The sequence below is a fragment of the Pyrgilauda ruficollis genome, unplaced genomic scaffold, assembly GCF_017590135.1.
Source record: "Pyrgilauda ruficollis isolate IOZ18807 unplaced genomic scaffold, ASM1759013v1 scaffold316, whole genome shotgun sequence".
NCBI classification, from domain to species: Eukaryota; Metazoa; Chordata; class Aves; order Passeriformes; family Passeridae; genus Pyrgilauda; species Pyrgilauda ruficollis.
In genome coordinates this window covers 82,088-103,262 of record NW_024524556.1, presented here as the reverse complement: position 1 = coordinate 103,262, position 21,175 = coordinate 82,088, and positions in this window count along the sequence as shown.

The window sequence follows — 21,175 nt, the reverse complement described above, 5'->3', positions numbered from 1 at the left end:
AGGTCACATGTCAGGGGGTGAGGGGCACAGGAGACAGAGACCGCTCACCCCAATGTTCATGGCAAGAGAGGGTTTTATTTTCCATGCCCTCCTTTACATAGAACATTTGAAAGGCCTGGTCTGGATGCTCTCATTGGTTTGAACTCCATGCCCCTTTGTGTCCTGGGCCACTGAAATGCCTGCAGCCTTATGAGAGATCCAACTGGGAAAACCCTTGTCAGTCAGCCCAGGGGCTAGAAACAGGACACCAATATCTCACTCTTTCTTTTCTGTAAATTTTGATTTGCATTATAGCTTCAGCATTTATGTTCAGGACCTGCTAGGGGAGAGCTCAGGTAAATATGCCACAGGCATTAGGCTTATAGGTTACAGATTTCAATTTATTTGTAAAAACAACAAGCCATTTAACCCTTGAAGAAAATGAAAAAACAGTCTGTAAGAACAAAAATCATTCAACCCTTATTAAAGAAAAAACAACTTGAAAACTAGGAAACAATCTGTAGAAAAGGAAAACAGTTTGTAAACAAGGAGATAATTTGTAAACAGATAAATCTTTGTGTGAACTGTAGTCCCAGATTTCCACAAGGCAGTCATCAGTCATCAGCTCTGATCACAAAGCTCTGCGATGTCTGCTGAGGGTTTGTCAGGAGGGTGCTGTGGTCCTGAGCAGGATGCAGTGCAGGCTGGATGCATCTGGCAGGTACCCAATGTGTCCCACAGTCTGTTGGAACACCTGCATGTCCCCAATCCCAGGTAATGAGATCCCAGGGACCCCCCATGTACTGGTAAGGAGGTCTCATACCATTACCTTGGGTTTGGGCAGATGAACATCACATGATTGCATTGATAAGAAGTGATTTAACACAACTGGGTTCTGTGATTTTCCTAATACTGTTGAGTGATTTAATGTGTATCTAGCTTTAGTTATTCTGCTCTGTGGGGTCTCACCACACATACCCCCCTTTTTTTTTATTAAGTATACCTTTTAAGGCACCATGTGCTCTTTCCACTGTCGCTTGTCCAGTTGGTAAATGAGGGATGCTGGTTTGGTGTGATACACCCCAGAGCTGTAGAAATTGTCTGGTTTTCTGTGAAGTGTATGCAGGCCCATTATCAGTTTTGATGGTTTGAGGAATGCCCAAGGCTGCAAAAGCTGATTGCCAGTGTGCCATGACATCCCATCCTCTTTCTCCTCTGTGTACTGTAGCCCACATTGATGAGGAAAAGGTGTCAATTGAGACGTGGGTGTATTTTAAACGGCCACATTCAGGGATGTGTGTGACATCACTCTGCCAGATTTGCAAAGCATGCAGTCCATGAGAGTTCACTGTCATCTGCAATGGTGTAGCATGACCTTGACATCACAGATGCTAACAATATTACAAGCCTCTGTGTTTGACAGCTGAAATTGCTGTTGTAAAGCTCAAGCACCTTGGTGGAAAAAAACTGTGCAATGCCTTTGCTTGTGGAAGCGTGTCTGGCTGTGGTGCTGTCCAAGCAGGGCCAGCGAGCAGATCTGCACTGGCATTGCCCTCTGTGATAAAACCTGGTACATTTGTGTGGCTCCTGATGTGTAGGCTGTAGTACGGGTAGGTCCTGGCCTGGATGGTTAGGCATAGGAATATTAGCAATTTAAACAGTTGCACTTTATCAATCTCTTTTAGTAGTGCTCGGTCTAACCTTTGTGTGATGTCAGCCACATATGCAGAATCAGTTACAACATTTAGGGGAGTGTGGGGAAAATGTTGAAAAGCCATAGCTACAGTTCTACTGTAGTAGTTCTACTATTTGAGGTTATCTATACTCATGTCCCTCCAACATTTGCCACTCACCCTCCTCTATCCATGTCACAATGGCCTTTCCTGTTTTCCCAGAGCCATCAGCACCATAACACCCTTCAGGGGTGTTCAGCTATTTAGGGGTTTTAGAGGGAGTGTAGTTTCACTACTTAACTTTAGCAATCTATGGCTTGGTAAGTGATAAGTGATTTGTCCAGTAAAGTTTTGAAGGGCGCATTGCAAGGCTGGGCAGTTAGCAAGACTCCACTCAAATTCTTCTTGTTTTATGAGAATAATAATTTGTGCAGGGTCTTTTGCATTCAGTTGCAGACACCTGAGACGGCATTTAATGATTATCTGTGCAATTAGCTCAAAGATGGTAGGTGCATCCTTTTTGGTCGGTGAGGTAAAAACGCCCACTCTAGAATGTGCAAAGGGTCAGGCCAGTGTGTGTTCCACTGCCCAAAAATACCAATAATATGTCAGTGAAGATAAAGAATATGGTGATACACACCTCTGGGCATATCCAGTGGACCTGTCTGTTTGTGATAGCTTGATCTACTGTTTCGAGAGCAGCTTTTGTGTCTGGGGTGAGTTTTCTGGGGGAAGTTGATTCGGGATCCCCTTTCAGGAGGTCAAATAAGGGTGTTAATTGTGAACTGGTTATTCCCAGGTATGATCTTACCCAGTTAATAGTACCCAAAAGTTTCTGTGCATCATTTAAACTCTCAGCCTTGGTTGAAAATTGAATTGGTTGTGGCTGTATTGTTTTGTTCGTTATGTTAAGTCTCAAATATTTCCAGGGCGCTTCTTGCACTTTCTCTGGCGCCACCTGCAGCCCAAATTAATTTAATGCTTGCAGCAGGTTTGGCTGCAATCCTTGTGGAAGAACACGCCATGGATAATGCTGTGCTGCTGCAGCATCGTTAATGGGGGGCACTGTGAAGGCAAACTTTGGGGTATTGTCTGGGTGCAATGGAATAGTGAAAAAACAATCTTTAGGTCCACAATCAGGATGTCCTGTATCATTGTAGGGAAAGGCATACCAGCTTGCAAAACCCCCATGCCCTCCATCACTGAATTCATTCTTCTCAGGTCACAGAGCAACCTCCATTTACCAGATTTCTTTTATACCCAAATACAGCTGTGTTCCAAGGGCTCATAGATGGCTCTATATGTCCTTGAGCTAGCTGTTCTTGCACTAATGATTTTAGGGCATCTAGCTTCTCTTTCTCAAGGGATCACTGTGGTATCCACACGGGCTGAGTTGTGGCTCCACTGTGGCTCCACACAGACATTTTAGAGCTGGTGTGGTGCCCTTATGCCCATCAACACAGTGGCCCCTGTTAAAAATCCATCCCCACCTGAACTCCCCATGCAGACAGAACGTTTCTCTCCGCCACAGGTTCAGTGGTGCAGCGGTGATGTACGGCTGGATTGTCACTGTTTGGCCCCCAGGATTCTTTATCAACACAGGATTGCTGCTTAAGCAGCTCTGTGAGAGCCCTCCTGGGCCAGCAATGGCAGATCCTGAAGGTGTAGTAGGCCACGTGTTGGCAGAGATGACGGTGATGTCTGCTCCCGTGTCAACCATCCCACCGACCTTTATCTGTGAGGGCTTTGCCCTGGGCATCGTCACAGTACAAGACATGCTGGGTCTTTGATTCCTCACAGCCTGAGTCCAGTTCACCTGAAGTTGCCCTGTGGATCCGAAGCCTTGATCTCCTTGCTTTTTAGAATCTGTTTTGGGGATATAAGACTTAAAAGGGACAAGTTGAGCAATTCTAGTTTTTATGGGAACAGTCACTGGTGGAGTAGGGGTGGACACCATTGCATGTATTTGTCCAGCAAAACTTGTATCAATAACACTAGGGTACACAATTATACCTTGCATTGTGGTACTGGACTTTCCAATTAACAATGCACTCAACCCTTCCACAATCAGCCCCAAAGCCTCGAGAGGGACTGTAGGTATGTGCTCCCTGTTGACAGAGTGACAAAATTATCCTTTGTCTCCTTAAAAAGGAAAAAAGCCCAGAAGTTTCTCTCCTCAATTAGGTAAAAAGATGCCTCATAGGACCTAGAGGACTTCACCTCAAACTTAAGGATAGCCAATTGGACAGAAGCCAAAAAGTCCTGCCTAAGCAAGTTACTAGAAAAAGAAGAGGACAAAGAAACTAATTGCTTTTGTGAGGTGTTTGTCCAGGAGCAAGAACCTCTTGCCCTGGCTTGGTTTTTCTCTGTAAAGAGCTTTGTTATTTTGCCTTTTATTAAAACTTTTCTGTTTCCAACACTGCCACAGAAGCCATCCTGCTGATTTTATGCCATCTGAGGTGGCTATCTCAGGTGTGATATAAATCTCCAAGAGCTTATAAGACTTAGCTCGAAAAGATCCTTATATCAAGGGACCCTGTGTACCTGTGAAGTGCATGTAATTATTGTGATAAAGGTGGACACATCCACTCCGGCTGCTCCTTGAGTCCTTCTTGAGAGCTGATCGCATAGGCTTGTGCCAGGGGCTGGGAAATTACTTGTGTCATCGCATGATTTCCATCTGTGCTCGGTATCCTGTTTCCCTGGTCCTTGAGAAATTGCTCATTAGCATGAACCTTTGACTTGCATACCTTGGTTATATGTCTGGTCCTTCCACACTGGCTGCAGCTGGTATGTGCTCTCTTCTGTCCTTGAAATGTCCCCTGTATTGCCAGCCAGGGGCTGTGTACAAATCACGAACTGCTGGACTGCTGGAAAAGGTGTCTCGAGCTGTTTATTTTCCAGCATCAGTCTCATTACATGGTTATGACAATGGGAAGATGCCAGCAGCTCACATCCCCAACAGCAGACCAAGAACTTAATGTTACAACTTACCTTGTAACTTTTTTGACACAAAGCAAAGGCATAATGACAGTAGTTCTATCCAACCACTATAAGCACATCCTTTGGTTAAAACAACTGTGTGCTTATTGCAAATACAATACCTGCTTGTAAGCCTTAAGATACAATGCACAGAGCTCCATTACTAAGTTTAGAACTTCCTAACATCTCACTAGATATACTTTTCTGCAGCTTAGGGAGTTGTTCTAGCCAAGCGTTAATACACAGACCATTGTTCTATTTGTCCTTACTTTTCTACTTAAATAATTTTTCTGCTGACAAATCTTATGGCTACTGCTTAGCTCTAATCACAGTTCTGCTGTATCTTTGAGGCCTGCCTTTCGCAGCTTTCCCAAAACCCTCTGATTTTAAGGATTCCCACACACTGTGGGAAGGACTTCTGGGAGCAGTTCCCTCTCAGGTGGCCTTGCCAGCCGCACCAGGAGCATTGAGGTGCTACCCTTGCAGCTGCTGTTATAGAATCTGCTAACATAGTCATGTTATGAAAATTGGATCCAAGCTTAGCACATGCATTTATCAGGTCATTTAGTGGTGGGTTCTTATTAGTTAACAGTTCTATCACCCCCCCAGCAGTCCTCGTTGGTGTTGTTTTTTGCCAGCTGTAAAATTAGCTGATTTCTGCTCTAACAATTTATTTTTCCAGTGCATCTTGCAATCTCTGTATGATTTTTAGGTATGGTTCTTTGACTCTTTGTCTTATCTTTAAGTATGTTTGGGTCGGGTTTGTCATGGTAGCTACTTTGAACGGTGCTTGCAGACCCAGTTCCTTCACTTGTGCCAGTATTAGTGGGTGTAACCTGTCTTGGAGCCTTGTATCACCCACTGGCGTGAGACCCAGAAGCTGAGGGATCCCTGCCCCATAATGTGGGTCCTCCCGTGGAAGCTTTAGATTTTTTTAACCCCTGGTTTTCAGCACTGATCTTCCATGCTGATTCAAAGACCATATATTGGACAGTCATAAATATCAGTTTTGCTAGTTGCTTTATATCAAAGGGACTGACCTCCTTGGTGGTAAGAATTGTAGCATATTAGCAAGTGCAGTATAACCCAGACCATGCCTGGGCACAAGCTGATGTAGTTCAGATAGGGCTGGCCATTGAAAAGGGGTATATTTATCAGAGCCAGTTCCACTGCCCCTTTTTGTGGCAGCAGCTCTCTGGCCACAGAGAGAAGCACAACTTTCCCAGGCCTTTCTGGGAAAGGCTGTGAGAAGATCAGAGAAAAGAATGTGAAACAATTCTTATCTTAACCTGCTGCATCTGTTGTTGTGAACATGTGGAATGTGTTATGGAGATTCATTTACCAAAGGGTGGTTTCTTAATTAGCCAGTGGTGATGGTGTCTTGATGAAGGACCAATTAGGTCCACCGGTAGCAAACTAGGGTATAAAAGCATGGGTTTCTTAATAAAGAAATAATCAGCCTTCTGTGAATGCATGGAGTCTATGTAACTTATTGCCTGTTGTGCTGACATCTTATTACGGGATAAACTCCCAGTGTCTCATCCTCCAGTTCCCCGCCCGCCAACACAGGAACATTAATAAATTCTGGTCCCTCACAGTCTCCACTCATGATAGCAGCAAGCTTACCCTTTTTCCAGATCCCTGCAGGATGGGCAGGGCTGTCAGCAGCATGATAATTGTGATATTGTCACAGTGTTCTGCAGGGGACGATGATCCCTTGTGTCCCTTGCCAGCATGTAAGGCTGTAATTCCAGTAGAGCTGGGGCTGGGGGGATGGCTGCTCCACTTCCAGGATGGATGTCTGCTGGGACTCCCGGTGGTTGCATTCCCAGACCTGGCCTTGGGGGTAAGGTCAGTGGCAGGGCCATTCCCACGGGAGGCAATCCTCTGTTCCATGGAGAATGGTTTGGGTGCAGGGCCTGCCCCCTGTCACAGGCAGGATCGGGGCAGGGGGTAGACACATCCCTCGATGTCTGTGTGGCCAGGCTCCATGGAAGTGTGGCTTTGGAGACCACTGGCTCTCCGGGGGGCTGAGTCTTGGTGTTTCCATGGTGATGGGAGATGCAGGCAGCCCGGTGCAAATGGTGGGGGGATATCTCAGCGGCCACGTGGCACGGTGTAATGGCTGCAGAATTCCCCTTTATCCCGGGAGGGCTGAGTGGCTGCCACGTGGTCTGGTCCCCCAGAACAGGGCGAAGTGGCGTACCCCCCTGGATCGGCGATATGTTGGCCTGGGACAGCTGCATGGTGGTTACAGCAGTCCGGAGTGGACACGGGGCATCCCGGAGCTGCGCTCTCTCCAATGTTCAGATTGTGCAACCGGCACCGCCGGTTCCCTGGGCAGTGTTTGTTGGTGTCCACAGTTCAGGCAGCCTGCTCACTGTGCTTCCCAGGATTCCCCCACTCCACGGGGCTGTGCTGGTTCCAGGGTAGCAGGGCACGTTTTCACAGCGGCTGGGGCCCACCGGCTCCCGCGTGGGGTGGAACAGAGAAACAGCTGCACTGCTGCCCTTCCCCCTTTGCCTTTCATAATCCAATCTTTTAACCAGTCCAGAACGAGCGTCCGGGGTTTTATAATACCGATGTCTGCATCATCACCAAATGAGACTGCTGCAAATACATTTTGTCCAACAAAAAGGCAAATCTAAAACGTCCCCTTCTGGTACGTGCAGCTCATGGTTTTCACACCATGTGAGTAAAGTTTGTAGAGCTTGTTCATCATTGTTTATCCCTCTTCTTTGAAAGAAAAATATCAGCATCCTCAATACAGAGTTTTCTGGCACTAACATCCAGGTCCTCATGGTCTCCTAGGTGACTCCAGTTCACTTTCCGTTGTCTATTCAGCAAAGTCCCAGTTTTTCACTGTATCTCCCACCTTTTCCCAGCTTTTACACCTAATAATTACGGCTATTTTGCCTAATAAATACAGCTATTACACCTAATAGTTCCAGCTTTGACTGCCGTGTCAGCTTTTCACCGTCTGTCTCCTTTGCTCTGTGCTACTGAGTTCTGATCACTTCGAAGGTCACCATGTGCAGGTCACGTGTGGGGGGTGAGGGGCACAGGAGACAGAGACCGCTCACCCCAATGTTCATGGCAAGAGAGGGTTTTATTTTCCACGCCCTCCTTTACATAGAACATTTGAAAGGCCTGCTCTGGATGCTCTCATTGGTTTGAGCTCCATGCCCCGTCGGGTTCTGGGCCACTGAAATGCCTGCAGCCTTGAGCTGCACTGCTGCCCTTCCCCCTTTGCCTTTCATAATCCAATCTTTTAACCAGTCCAGAACGAGCGTCCGGGGTTTTATAATACCGATGTCTGCATCATCACCAAATGAGACTGCTGCAAATACATTTTGTCCAACAAAAAGGCAAATCTAAAACGTCCCCTTCTGGTACGTGCAGCTCATGGTTTTCACACCATGTGAGTAAAGTTTGTAGAGCTTGTTCATCATTGTTTATCCCTCTTCTTTGAAAGAAAAATATCAGCATCCTCAATACAGAGTTTTCTGGCACTAACATCCAGGTCCTCATGGTCTCCTAGGTGACTCCAGTTCACTTTCCGTTGTCTATTCAGCAAAGTCCCAGTTTTTCACTGTATCTCCCACCTTTTCCCAGCTTTTACACCTAATAATTACGGCTATTTTGCCTAATAAATACAGCTATTACACCTAATAGTTCCAGCTTTGACTGCCGTGTCAGCTTTTCACCGTCTGTCTCCTTTGCTCTGTGCTACTGAGTTCTGATCACTTCGAAGGTCACCATGTGCAGGTCACGTGTGGGGGGTGAGGGGCACAGGAGACAGAGACCGCTCACCCCAATGTTCATGGCAAGAGAGGGTTTTATTTTCCATGCCCTCCTTTACATAGAACATTTGAAAGGCCTGCTCTGGATGCTCTCATTGGTTTGAGCTCCATGCCCCGTCGGGTTCTGGGCCACTGAAATGCCTGCAGCCTTGTGAGAGATCCAACTGGGAAAACCCTTGTCAGTCAGCCCAGGGGCTGGCAATGAGATACCAACACCACTGGTACTCACTGACCCCCATACTGTATCCATTCCTCTCCCTTTTCCCTATGGAAATAAAGCATGATCAGCACCTACAGCACAGCATCCCCAGAACGCTGTTGGGCGGATTGGTGCTCATCCACAGCCACCATCCCACGTTACCAGGTCGGACCTTCCAGATCCTGAATCCAATGAGGATCATGACCTAGCGATGGCGGACACAGCGACGATCACCGGGATGAGATTCCAGCATCTTTCCAGCTCTGGGAAGAGCAAGATGGTGAGAAGGGGAAGGGGAACCCCGACCCTGCTGCTTTGCATTCCCAAATTCCCAATTAACAGATTCTGCATTCCCAGCCTTTCCCCAGATGAAGATCCCAAGCTCCAGCATTCTGGGATGCTCCACCTGGCACTGGTGCTGCTCCTGCTCCCCTGGCAGTGCCTCAGTTCTGGCCCAGGTGTGGAAGGTGCCATTGCTGTTGGGAATTATTCCACCCAACTCAATCTCCTGATCCTGGATTTCCTCCCCCTTCATCCAGCTGATCCTGACGGTCCTGGGGCAGAATCTGTACATGTGGCAGGACAGTGCCCGGGTCCCATGTTCCACTTTCTGTACACATGGATGTCAGGGGGTTCTGGGAATGGGATAATGGGGAAATCCATCCATGAAATTATGATGGGAATGGGACAATGGTGAGATCCATCTATGGAATTTCAATGGGAATGGGATGGAGGTGAGATCCATCCATGGGATTCCCATAGGAATTCTTGTTTTCCTGAATTCTGCCCTCCCAAATCCCACATTCCCCTGGGAATTCCACTCCCACATTTGCATCCCAGTACTAATGTGCTGTAGAGCACCAATATCCAAAGTACTCCTCAAGCCATTCCACACAGGTATGCTCCAGGTAATTAATCCTGTGGTCAGTCTGGTCACCCCCAGGTCATCCAGGCAGCACCGTCAGCCACCACCAAACCCCTGGATCCCAGCCTGAAGATGAAATCCCATCCATTGTGGCCTTCCCCACAGATTCCATGGATGTCCCACTGAACAGGAGGTTGCAGCTGCAAACCCACTGCACTGTGTGGAGACCTGGAAGGGTGGAGCGGACCCACAGAGCCCCATGGAGTTGTGTCCCAGCCCCAGAGAGCCGCATCCCAGCCCTATGGAGCTCCAGAGTCTGATGGAGACCCACAGATCCTCATTCCAACCCCACAGATCCCAGCCCCATAGGTTCCCCCAGATCCTGGCACCTCCCTCCTGCTCCATGTCCTGGTTTGGAGACAAACTCTAGAAGAAAAATGCTCTAAAATGGGTGGTTTTCTCTAAAGAGAGAGGGCTTCAATAACTGTCCTTTCTTCTGCTAAGGACAGAAATGGATACCGGGGATGAAATAAAAAAAAAATTTAAAAAAATTTTAAAAACCAACCCAAAAAAACCCAAAAAACCAAAAAAACCCCCAAAAAACCCCAAAACCAAAAAAACAAAAAAAAAACCCCAGAAAAACTGTTTATTAACAAAAACAAAAAAACCAAAAACCAAAAAACAAACCAAAAAAAAAAAACCACCAAACAAACAAACAAACAAAAAAGGTGCCCACAAGGCACATAAAAAAGAAGGAAAAAAAAAGAATAAATTTGAACCTTACACCACACCTCCACTTCGCCAAGTGGCTGAAAGGCAAAGATGCCCTCTTTGTCTGTGGGGATGGGAGGAAAAAAGAGTTCACAGCAGCTGGGACCCTGTTGGATTTTCTGGCGTGGGTCTTCTCCTTGCACAGCTGAAGTTGGTGGATTTTAATGTCCTTTCTCGTGTTGGTTCAGCTCCTGCAAGGTCTTGGGTTTGGGGAGGTCCTGCCGGCTCCCTGGACAGGCCAAAGAAAGAAAAAATCCAAGTGGAAACAGTTCAAGGAAAAAGGAGAAACAAATCGCCGAGAGGATTTTTACAGCCCTGACAGAACCTCCAGGTTAGGAGAAGGGAAAAAAGCCTTTTTGTTCATGCTAGCAAAAAAACCCCCAAACCAATCCAACAGAAGGATCATTGTAGGGCCCGGTCCACGCTGTCTTGAGTACCCGGTGTGAGCATCCTAAAGCTACAGCACTCTATTTCTGAGCATAAAACAGATGATTGGGGAATAAAGTGTTGAGAGTTTTTGCAGGACAATGGACACATGCAACATATGCACAATCCAGCCTTCACAGAAACTGAGTAAGGTCACCATGCCCTTGAAGGACACGAAAGGAGAAGAACACACTCGAAAGCAGACAGTTCAGGATGCAAAGGCAGACAAGAAAACCGCAGCAAGACACTTGAAGAAGGAAGACTAAAATTAACTGAAATATTAAAATGCATGTGTAGAAGGATTTAACCAATCATGTACTAGCTTGAGGTATGAACAATAGAAAACAGTATAAATATAGCTTGCTTTCTGCAATAAATCAGCTTCACTTGATCATATTGATCATGGTGTGATGTCCCGTTACTGATCCTCCACAATAAAGCATCATTATAAAATCACCCCAAGACACCCCCACTGCAGCTATCCCATCCCCACGGCATCTCCAGGATGCTGGCAGGCATGCTCTGGTTCCCCTTGGCATTCCAGGTCCGGGTATCCAATATCCAATCATCCATGGCATCTTTGGCTCCACCCAGCCCTGCTCACTCCAAAGTGTTCCTGTCCAGGTACCCCACGGCCACACAGGGAAAGCCCAGGCCGGGCTCTGTCACTGGACAGGAATCACAGGCTGTGCAGAACTGGGGGGACACAAAGGCTGGGGATTCCAGAGGGCCTCATGGATCAAGGAAAGGGAAATGGTGTGACGAAAGGAATGCACACAGGATGATAAATGTGGCTGGAACCCGTGTAGAAACAGATAAAAAGAGCAACAGTGGGGTTGTGGTTATGCAGCAAGAAGCAATAGCACATACCCAAGGAAAAAGTTCAGGGGAAGGTCACATTTAAATCAAAGCATTCAATGAATATGACCACCAGGGACCCCTTTAGTCAACCCTCAAGGACCATAAAATGACTTCCATAGGAGACAAATGCATGGGAATGACTTTCAGGAAAGTGATGTTTCTGTATAGCTAGGATAGATACATCGTAATGAATATGTATGGTTGTGATGCACAAATATCTGGCTGTAAAATGCCGCCTCAAACACAGAATAAGGAGAGATCTTACATGTGTCCTGCACACATGATGCCTGCTCTCTAATGTTTCAAGTTGTGTTAGAAGTTTATTTTCCAGCAGATTTCAGTATCAGTGAAAACTGGGAAAGCCAGGAAGGGTATTTGGGGATCCAAGGGTGTGAAAAATGAGGTTCACTTTTCTGGTAAAATTTTAAAAGTTTAATAAAAAGACAGTAGGAGACAGAAATAAAGCAAAGGGTTAAAAATGTCCAGGTGCTTGGCACTTAGCCAAGACCACACAGTTATCCTCTGAGATACCCCTTAAATACCTTTTCCATTACATCAGCCTGTTGCATATTCATAGATCCTTATGCATATTCATATTTTCCCACTAGCTAGTTTACATATTCCTGGACCTATTTTGCACGCCCCTCCTTGGATCAGCCTTTTTAGAGCATGTGTGTTCCTTGGCTGTGGTTTTTGGCTGTTCTCTTTATCACTTCCAGTCTGGGTCTTGGTCCATATTTTCTTCACACAGCAGATGCTGATAGTTGGCATTTCAATAGCAGAGTCCTCATTTCACGTTCACTGGATGTTATCCCAACCAAACAGTTCACTCATAGCTACATCACTACCATTATTACTGTGTCTAAGTTTTTGTTGATAGCAGAAATAAAAGCAAAGTTATTTTAACATTATACATATTGCATTCATCTTCATATTTGCGAAAAGCCAACAATATAACATGTATTTATAACACAGGGTCAAAGGTGGGCGCAGGGCCTGGGGGTCCCAGGCTGGGGAGAGCAGGGATGGCTGGAAGTGAGGTCCAGAGGGTCCCTGGTATTGAGGAAAGAGAGGGCATGGGGGCTAAGAAAGGCAGGAATGGGGGTCCAGGGGCTCCCAGGGTCAAGGAAAGAGGGGCTATGGGGTCTGGGAGCGACGGTACAGGGATGCGGGTGGGTGTCGGTGTTGTGGAGCGCGGAGTTCAGACGGGCCCTGGAACGGGGAAAGGGAGCGCAGGGGTGTCCCACTGCCCGGGAGCGGCGGTTCGGGGACCCCTGGACCGGGGGTCCCGCTCACCCCTCGCCATCTCCCCGCGTAGAGCGCCTGCGGCCCCGCGATTGGCGCCGCCCTTTCCTCTCCGCCAATGGAAGGCCGCGTTTGCAGTGATGTCACCGGTCGCTGGGCAGATCGTTGGGAGCGCGGCGGGGGAAGGGTAGGGGGTGTGAGGGGCCAGGGTTTGACATGGAAAAAAAAGTCACCGGCCGGGGCATCAGTGAAAAGCCCATGGAATGTTAAGCGACAGCGTGACAAGGCTCATTCTACTACTTACAGACAGTTAAGGCAGACCGAGGGAAAAAGGATAAAAAACAACAAAATCCAGTTAATCAAAACAGAAATGAACTCTGTGTGTGTGTGTGTGTGTGTGCGTGTGTGTTTAGGTGCGTGTGACAAAGGATAGAAAGGACAAGGATAAAAAGGAATACAGCCTAAAAGCTTGACAGCACTCAAACTGAACAGTGCTTATGCCTTAACAATTTAACAAAGGAATAAAACTTAACACCATTTGACTTAACATATAACTTAAAATAAACTTACTTACAGGCCTAACTTAGATATCTAAGGTACTTAAACATCTAAGGCAGCATCGTTTCTCCCAGATTTGCTATGGCATATGCACACAAAAAAGCACACAGCCATAAAGAGCCAGTGCAAGGTACCTGTGAAAAATTCCTCTCCAAGCACAGCTCCAGGGGCTCCTTGGGCACCCTCGCCTAGAGACCCCCAAGGGATGGCCTTTATCACAACAAGCCTTTGTCCTGGCCCCACTTTGGGTTGGCAGCTGTCTTTCAAAGTGTGAGGAGGAGGATTTTGTCCAATTAAGGCAAGAATAGCATTTTCCAAGGCTGTTCATAAAGAAATCAGGCTCTCCCTAATCAAGCACAGTGTTTCTGATAAGCTCAAGAAGAGCTGGGCCCAGGCGAGGTTCATCAGGGCTAAGGCCTAAAGAACATTTCTTAGACCATGGTGCAGCCTGGAAAAGGCATGGGGCAAATCCACCACCACAGGGAATCCCTGGGGATTTACCTGGATCCCCCTGGGAAACTCCCCGGGAGTGCATGGGATCCCTCTGGATCTTCCTGGGACTCTTCCCATGACCCCCAGCTAGAGTGTACACACACTCCTTGTGTCTTCCATTTCCAGTGCCTGTTTTCCCAGTGTCCCCCATACTGCTATTCCCCATTCCTGATGTCTCTCATTCCCAGTGTTCTCCATTCCCAGAGTTCCCCATTCCTGGTGGGCCCTGTTACCAGTGTTCTTCATTCCCGGTGCCCCTCATTCCCGTTGTCCCCCTGCTTGTGGTGGTCCTGCATCCCAGTGTCTCCCAATTCTAGGAGTCCACTGTTCCTGCTGTCCCCTGTTCCCAGTGTCCTTCATTCCCAGCGTCCCCCACTCCTGCCACTCCCAGTCCAGATCCTGTGGAATTCCTGGCAGTGGGTCTTCTCTCCAAGCCCTCCTCATCTCCAGGGCCACAAACTCCACCTTTGTTCTCTTTGTGCTCAGGAGCTTTCCCTCCGGCAGCCCCTGGGTATGGTCATCTCAGGGATCACCTTGGGTCACCTCAGGGACACCTCACGGTCTTGGTCACGGTTGTCCCTAGATCTTGATCACCTCATGGTCATGTCATGGTCATCTCAAGGTCATCTACTGGTCACAATCATCTGATGGTCCTGGTCCTGTCATGGTCACAGTCAGGGTCATCTCACGACCATGGTTGTCTCATGGTCACCTCATGGTCACAGTCATGGACATGTCGTGGTCATCTCTTGGTCACCGTCACCTCAGATCTCATGTCAGCCAGCTGACTGACATCTCTGCTGATTTCCATCACTGAGGCACCATGACACAAGCCCACGGCTGGTCCCTGGTGAGGATGGAGCAGATCCCAAGGGTTGGTGCCATATTTCCAGCAGATGAACATGGGCTGGAGCTGGTCTGCAAGGATCTCGACACTGCTGTGATCCCGTTATTACAATTTTTAGAGATGTCTCTCTCTGAATTCAAGTCCAAATGAGACCAAGTTAATAGTATGGATTTTATTTAACAGTAAATGAGAGAGAGAAAGAAAAAGAAAGAAATAGAAAAAGAGCTGGGTGGAAAGAGAGTGAAAGAAAAAAATATCACCACTTCATGGATGCCAACAGCATCCCTTTGGGCCTGTAACAAATGAGAGGGCAGAGCTTAGAAAAGTGTCTGCCTTTGCCCAGGTTTCTGGCAGTAGGCAGCAGATTTATTGAGGCAGCCAGCACCCAAAACCACTTTTTCCCTCAAGTTCTTAATAAGGACCAATCAGTCCTATTACAATTTGAGTTATTTATTTAGTAGACAAAAAGGAAAAACCAGACACGAGACTTTGAGAGGCTTACTACACAGATAAACTAAAGAAACACTATTAGTAGGTTCATAAGACAATGCATGATAATGAAGCTACCTGTGTTACAGCTAGAGAAGAACAGCAGAGATTAGGAGCCAGTGTCACTTACCAACAAGTGAGAGTGGGGTGCAGAAGTCTCCTTCATCCCAATCCTCAGCTGGGAAGTAAATTGATAATCACAGCTTGATGTTGAGGAGAACTCTCCACACACTCAGAGAATGTAGAAGAGATTTCTGGTGGTTTTATGAAAATTGCAGCGCTCTTGTGCAAGGCCTCAAAAGGTGTCCTCTGTGTGTGGTTTTCCTGGGGTGGGGGGGTTTTACTACTGAGCAGAGGATGGGTGTTCACTGCTGCTGACCAGAGGTTATATCACACCCCTAAAATTCCCCACTTCGCCCCTCGGCTGGGGGGTGTGTGCAAGCCTGGCCTCAGCAGATGAGCCTGTGGGCCATGGTCTCCCCCACCCCAAACCCACCCAGAGCTGATTTTCAGGATAGCTGCTGGGTTTGGTTTTCTGGGGGATAACTTTCCTCTCCCTCAGCCTTGTTTATTTGTCACTAAACCTGAGATAATTGAACAACAGTGTCACCTTTATGTATCTCAGGTTCCCTTAGGCAGCTTAAGTCACAGTCCAGAGCTTCCTTCAGGAGGCATTCTCAGGGAGGGGTGGGCTTCAGTGGTCAAAGCTTCTTTATACACTTTTGCCATAATGGTCAAAACTCCCTCCTAACGATGTTTAAGCCATTAGTCATAACATTTAGCCTCTGACACACCAACACTATGAAGCATCTCGGGCCCTGTCCCTGATCCCAACAAGACAGGTGGGAACAGGTTGCCGGGAGAGGTTGTGGGCACCCGTCCTTGGAGCTGCTCTGGGCCAGGTGGGACGGAGTTTGGAACAATCCCGGGACGTGCCTGCACTCGGCCACCGCTGGGACAGCGCGGGAGAGCCCGGCCTGGGCAGCCCCCACCTCCCCCCTCCCCACATTCCCCTCCCGGGGGCGAGGGGGGCTCAGGCGGGATCCAGGTGGGCAGCGCTGGGATCTGTGGATTTGCCTGGCAACTGATGAGTCAGCGGCAGAGCGTGCCCTGATTGGCTGATGGCTGTCGGGGCGCTGTTGCCGCGGGTAGGGGGGCTGGGGGGCATCGTGGGCTGATGGGTCTGGGGGCACGGAGTGGTGCGCATGCCCAGACCCATCACGGCTCGGATAACAGAAAGATTTTGACCCCCTCCACAGCCCCCTCAGGATTATCCCCAAAGCCTCCCCGACACCCAGTATGGCCCCGCCTGTGTCACCGGAGGTGCAGAGGAGCCGATGACACAGATTTTTGGGTGCCAGGACCCCTATGAACTCCTTTACTCCTTACTACCAAAGCCCCCCCACAATCCAGGGAACCAGATCTCTAGTGTGGAAGGTTCAGGGGGCACTGGTGAGGTGCAGTGGGGCTGGGGTCACCGGGACACAGCGGGATTGGGGATGGGGGCTCTGGTCTGGGCCAGTGCTGAGACTGAGGGGCTGAGGTTGCAGCAGGAGCAGAGGAGCTCTGTGGGGAGAGAAAAGGGGGTGACACTGGGAGGCAGGGGTCCCATCCCTGGGGTGGGGGCACATCCAACATGTCCATGGCCCCGCTGGCAGCACTGGGGGGACCCCAACCCGCTCAGGACAGCAGGGCCATGGCCATCACCTGCAGCCTGGGGAAGGTGGCACCCTGAAACACAGAGACGCCTCCAGGAGTGCTGAGGACTCCATGAGGACCACCCACCCCAAATGTCCCCTCACCTTCTCCTGCAGGTAGAAGCTGAGCCCCAGCGTCAGGAAGATGAACCCCAACACAAAGCCCCCGACCCCCTCAGCATCTTGTACTGTCCAGTGATATCTGTGGGGTGCAAAGGGGTCAGGATGGGGGTTCACAAACCCCTTCAAAAACCCCCCGGGATCCCCCAAACCACATTTCAGCCCACCCCAGGACCCTTAAAACCAGCTCACAGCCCCACAATAGCCCTCAAGACCCCCTAATTCTCCCAGTTACCCCCAGGACCCTACAGGACTCTCCAAACATTCTCTCAGCCTCCCCCTAAAACCCCCAAACCACCCCACAGTCCTCCCAAAGGATTCTCCAAAGCCCCACATATGTCACCTAGAATAGCCCTAAAACCCCTCCCAGCTCCTCCAGGACTATCCCAGGACCTTTCTCATATACCAACATTCCTATCCAGCACCTTCCAAACCCCCTCCCAGGTTCCCCCAGACCCCCAAAACCCTCTCACAGCCCTCATCAGCACCCCTCAAACCCCCACTGAGCATCACAGCTTTCCCAGGACCACCCCAAACACCCTCCATCCAGGGGGGCAAAGTCACTATGGGGGGGTCAGGGCAGGGATCCTCCCTCTCTCTCTCCCCGGCACTCTGGGGCCAGGCTGTACCCCAGTGCCGGCTCAGGGAGTGCCCCAGGCTGGGGATCATGTGCTCGCTGGGGACCACGTCGGTGGCATCAAGTGCCCCCTGAGCTCCTGCCCGCCCTGGAACCACCTCACCCGCACCTGGGCAGGGTGAAAACGCATCCCCGAGCAGAGCAGGCAGCTGGGGCTGAGCTGGAGGGCATCAGGGAAATGCACATGCTGGAAGGCACAGAGAAAGCATGGAGACTGGGATGGACTGAGAGGGCACTGGGAGAGAAGGGAGTGGAGTGGGGAGACACTGGGAATGGGCTGGAAAAGGCTGGGAGGGAATGGAACTGGGCTGGGAGACTGCGGACCCCAGGGCCTGGGCGCCGAGGGTCTGCCTGGCAACTAATGAGTCATCAGAGGTGCGCGTTCTGATTGGGTCTGGGGCTGGGAGCTCGACGGCACGGCCGAGATGGACAAGAGGGGGACACTGAGAAAGAGGGGACAGATTGGAATTGACTGGGATGGACGGGGAGAGCCCCGGGAAGCACTGGAAAAGAGGGGACAGACTGTGAATGGGGCAAGAGACCATGGGGATGGGGACAGAGAGGGGTGAGGCATTCGAAGCAGGCACGAGGAGGGGACAGGAAACCTCCGGGACGGGCACGAGGAGGGTAGAGGAGGACATTCCTCCAGGAAGGTCTTGAGGGGCTCCAGGGTACTTCCCAAGGGAAGAGCCCAAGGGAAGACACGCTCTGCCCCACGCTCAGCTCTCCGATACAGGAGGAACAAGGCGAGCCCCCATAGCTGTACCGACTCCGGGCACTGCAGCCCCAAACTCCGGCTGGCTCTTACAGCTCCTGGCAACTCGCTCCCCAAAGGGAACGTTCCCCGTAGTACCCCACCTCTCTGTCCAAGTGCATGTGCTGTCACTGGCTGTAGATAAACCTGTCATGAACCTCACCCGGTCTGTGAGGTTCAGGAAGTGGCTAAATCTTTCTATTCTGACCATAAAGGTGAGTCTTACTGGGTTAGCACCATCACACCTGTTATGTCTGGTGTTCTATTGCAGCTTCCACAAATAGGAACTCTTAAATTTGTTTGTTATATCTTTTGTTCCAGGCATTCCTTCTGAAAAATGCATTGAAATAGAAAGCCATCATCTTATATTTTAACCAAGATTCTAACCAATATTTTGAAGTTATCACTTATTTTGCTGCCGATTTACCAGATTTCCGTCAAATATAAAAATACAATGCATTTCACACTGAACTTGTTCAAATCAATTTCTACAAGGTTCCTAGGCATCTAGAAGCAAACCTGAGTTAGGCATAACCATCTCCTTTTGTACTTGCCCCTAATGCTTGAGCTGGGAATGACTGAGGGTCGTGCTGAGGGGTGTTCTGGGTGTTGGGGGCTTGTGGAGGAGGGCGACTCCAGCCAGATGCCAGGTGCTCCCAAAATCATTCTGTCACTCCTCCCCTCACCTGGACAAGGGAGAAAAAATAGTGTGCATTCCAGTGTTGGGATGGGGAGAGGGGATTTGAGTTTGTGGTTGGGATATGTGGAGTGATAGAGGAGCATGAATTGGGCTTTGAAAGGCTGTGGGAAACTTCGAGGCATCAGCAAATCCTAAGGTAACCACAGACTGGTGTTTGAAGCAGCAACCAGTGAGGGCAGGAAGACATAAGTAAATCTTGGGACATCCTGTGGTCAGAGAGAGTCTGGGGAGCAGCAGATGGTTAAAGTGTGCAGAGAAACAGCAGAAGCATCGGGCAGTGTAGGACAGTCTGTGGCAGGGACAACCAAGGGCCTTGGTGGGGCTGGGCACCCCCACATTTTCCAGCTGTAACGAGTACCTCTGACTTCCTGCTTTACCAGAACCCAGGGACAGTGTCCTTTTCTGGTCCTGGCCTCTCTGGGCTCTTCAGTGATGGCCCTCAATGGGGGCAGTCAGACCCTCAGAGTCTTGGAGGTTTTGACAGACTTTGACTCCTCAGGAGTTTCAGCCTCCCAAAGGTGCAGTTCAGGGATTTGGCACCACTGGGTGCACGAACATGCTGAGTGCCTGACCAAGCCTCAGCTCTGGGTATGATTTCCTCAGTTCCCCAGTTCTCAAGCAGTTAATTGAGTGCTGTCAAAATGAAAAGACTGTGAAATTAAATAACAAGAAAGCATTTTTATAGTTTTTCTGCCTGCAGAACACATAGTATCCAGAGCTTCTTATTGAAGCATTTCTTAAGGAAGCACAAGCACAGAGTGAAGACCAAAACTGTCAGGAATTTTTAATGTACCCCTTCAGGTGAATTGAATACATGCTTTTGCTTAAATACAAACCCAAAAAAGCTCCCCCCACAGAGGTTTGAGCAGAATCCTACTGCCATAAGCTGTTCTCCAAGGACTCTGCACAGAGGGGTCCAGAACTGATCTCTCACAGACAGCTGCACCAGCTCAAGGCACCTAAGCCCAGCCTTGGGCCCAGCCCCAAGCCCAGCTCTGCCATCTGAGATGGCACTCCCGTTCCAGGATGTACTGGACAATGTTGTGGCTGCTCCTTATCACCAAGGGGATCTTCACTCCCTTACAATTCTTCAGTCTGACAGGAAAGATGTCGTTTATAAACAACTCAATAGATGGTGCAATTTATTTTTCTTATCTTCTACATAAGCAGGGAGGGTGAGTTTGATTCACATGTTTACTGCATGGCTCAGAAAGTCACAAGACCTCTAGTTACAAGACCTTTTAAAGATTTATTAACTAATAAAACACTGCTAACAAGGATTTATGCTTTTGACCTAATCTTTAAATATTTTGTCTTATGCACTCAGGGCTACAGTGTAAGCTTTCTTAGTTAATCATGTTATGACACACAAACTTACAGTACTACATTTTAAACTTCTTATTACCTTTGTAACTGCTTTTATTTTTCCTGTATCCTAAACTCCAAAACTCTAAACTTTCTTCTACTTAGCTTAACACGTCTCTGCTTTAAACTACAAATCTACATTCTTGCTTCTAGCACCCAAGTTTGGAAGCCTTTTCTAAGGTCTCAAATCAAATCCTCTGTTTAGTTCCAAGCTTTGTCTTACAGGCCCAGAGTTCTGACATTTCCCTGCATTTCAGATTCCAACAAGGAGTAGTGGGTGTTAATGTCTTCAAAACGTGTCTTAATGTCTCTACCAACCTCATGCCAACTACTTTGTTACAGAACCCAAACAGCTTGACCCAGACAGTTTGAACTCCTGACCTTGAGGGTAACAGACAAATGGGTCTGCACAAAGTCCATTGCAGAGCCCAGACAGCCTGAGGGAAAATGGTGATACCTGCTCAAGGCAGGATGTGTGGTAGGTGGTTCAGGAAGGCTCTACCATCCTGGTACCTCAGCCACGGGAAAAGGAAGAGGGCAACATGCGGGACTTTAGGATTAAAGGGGGCTGTGTCCTCTAAAACTGAGAGAGAGAGACCCCACGGGCACATGCCCCAGTGGAATCTCTCCCTTCGTTCTAATAAAGTTGTAGGACTCCTCTGTCTCCTTCTGGACACTGGTTTCTTGTAGTGTGGCTTCCCTGCACAAATCT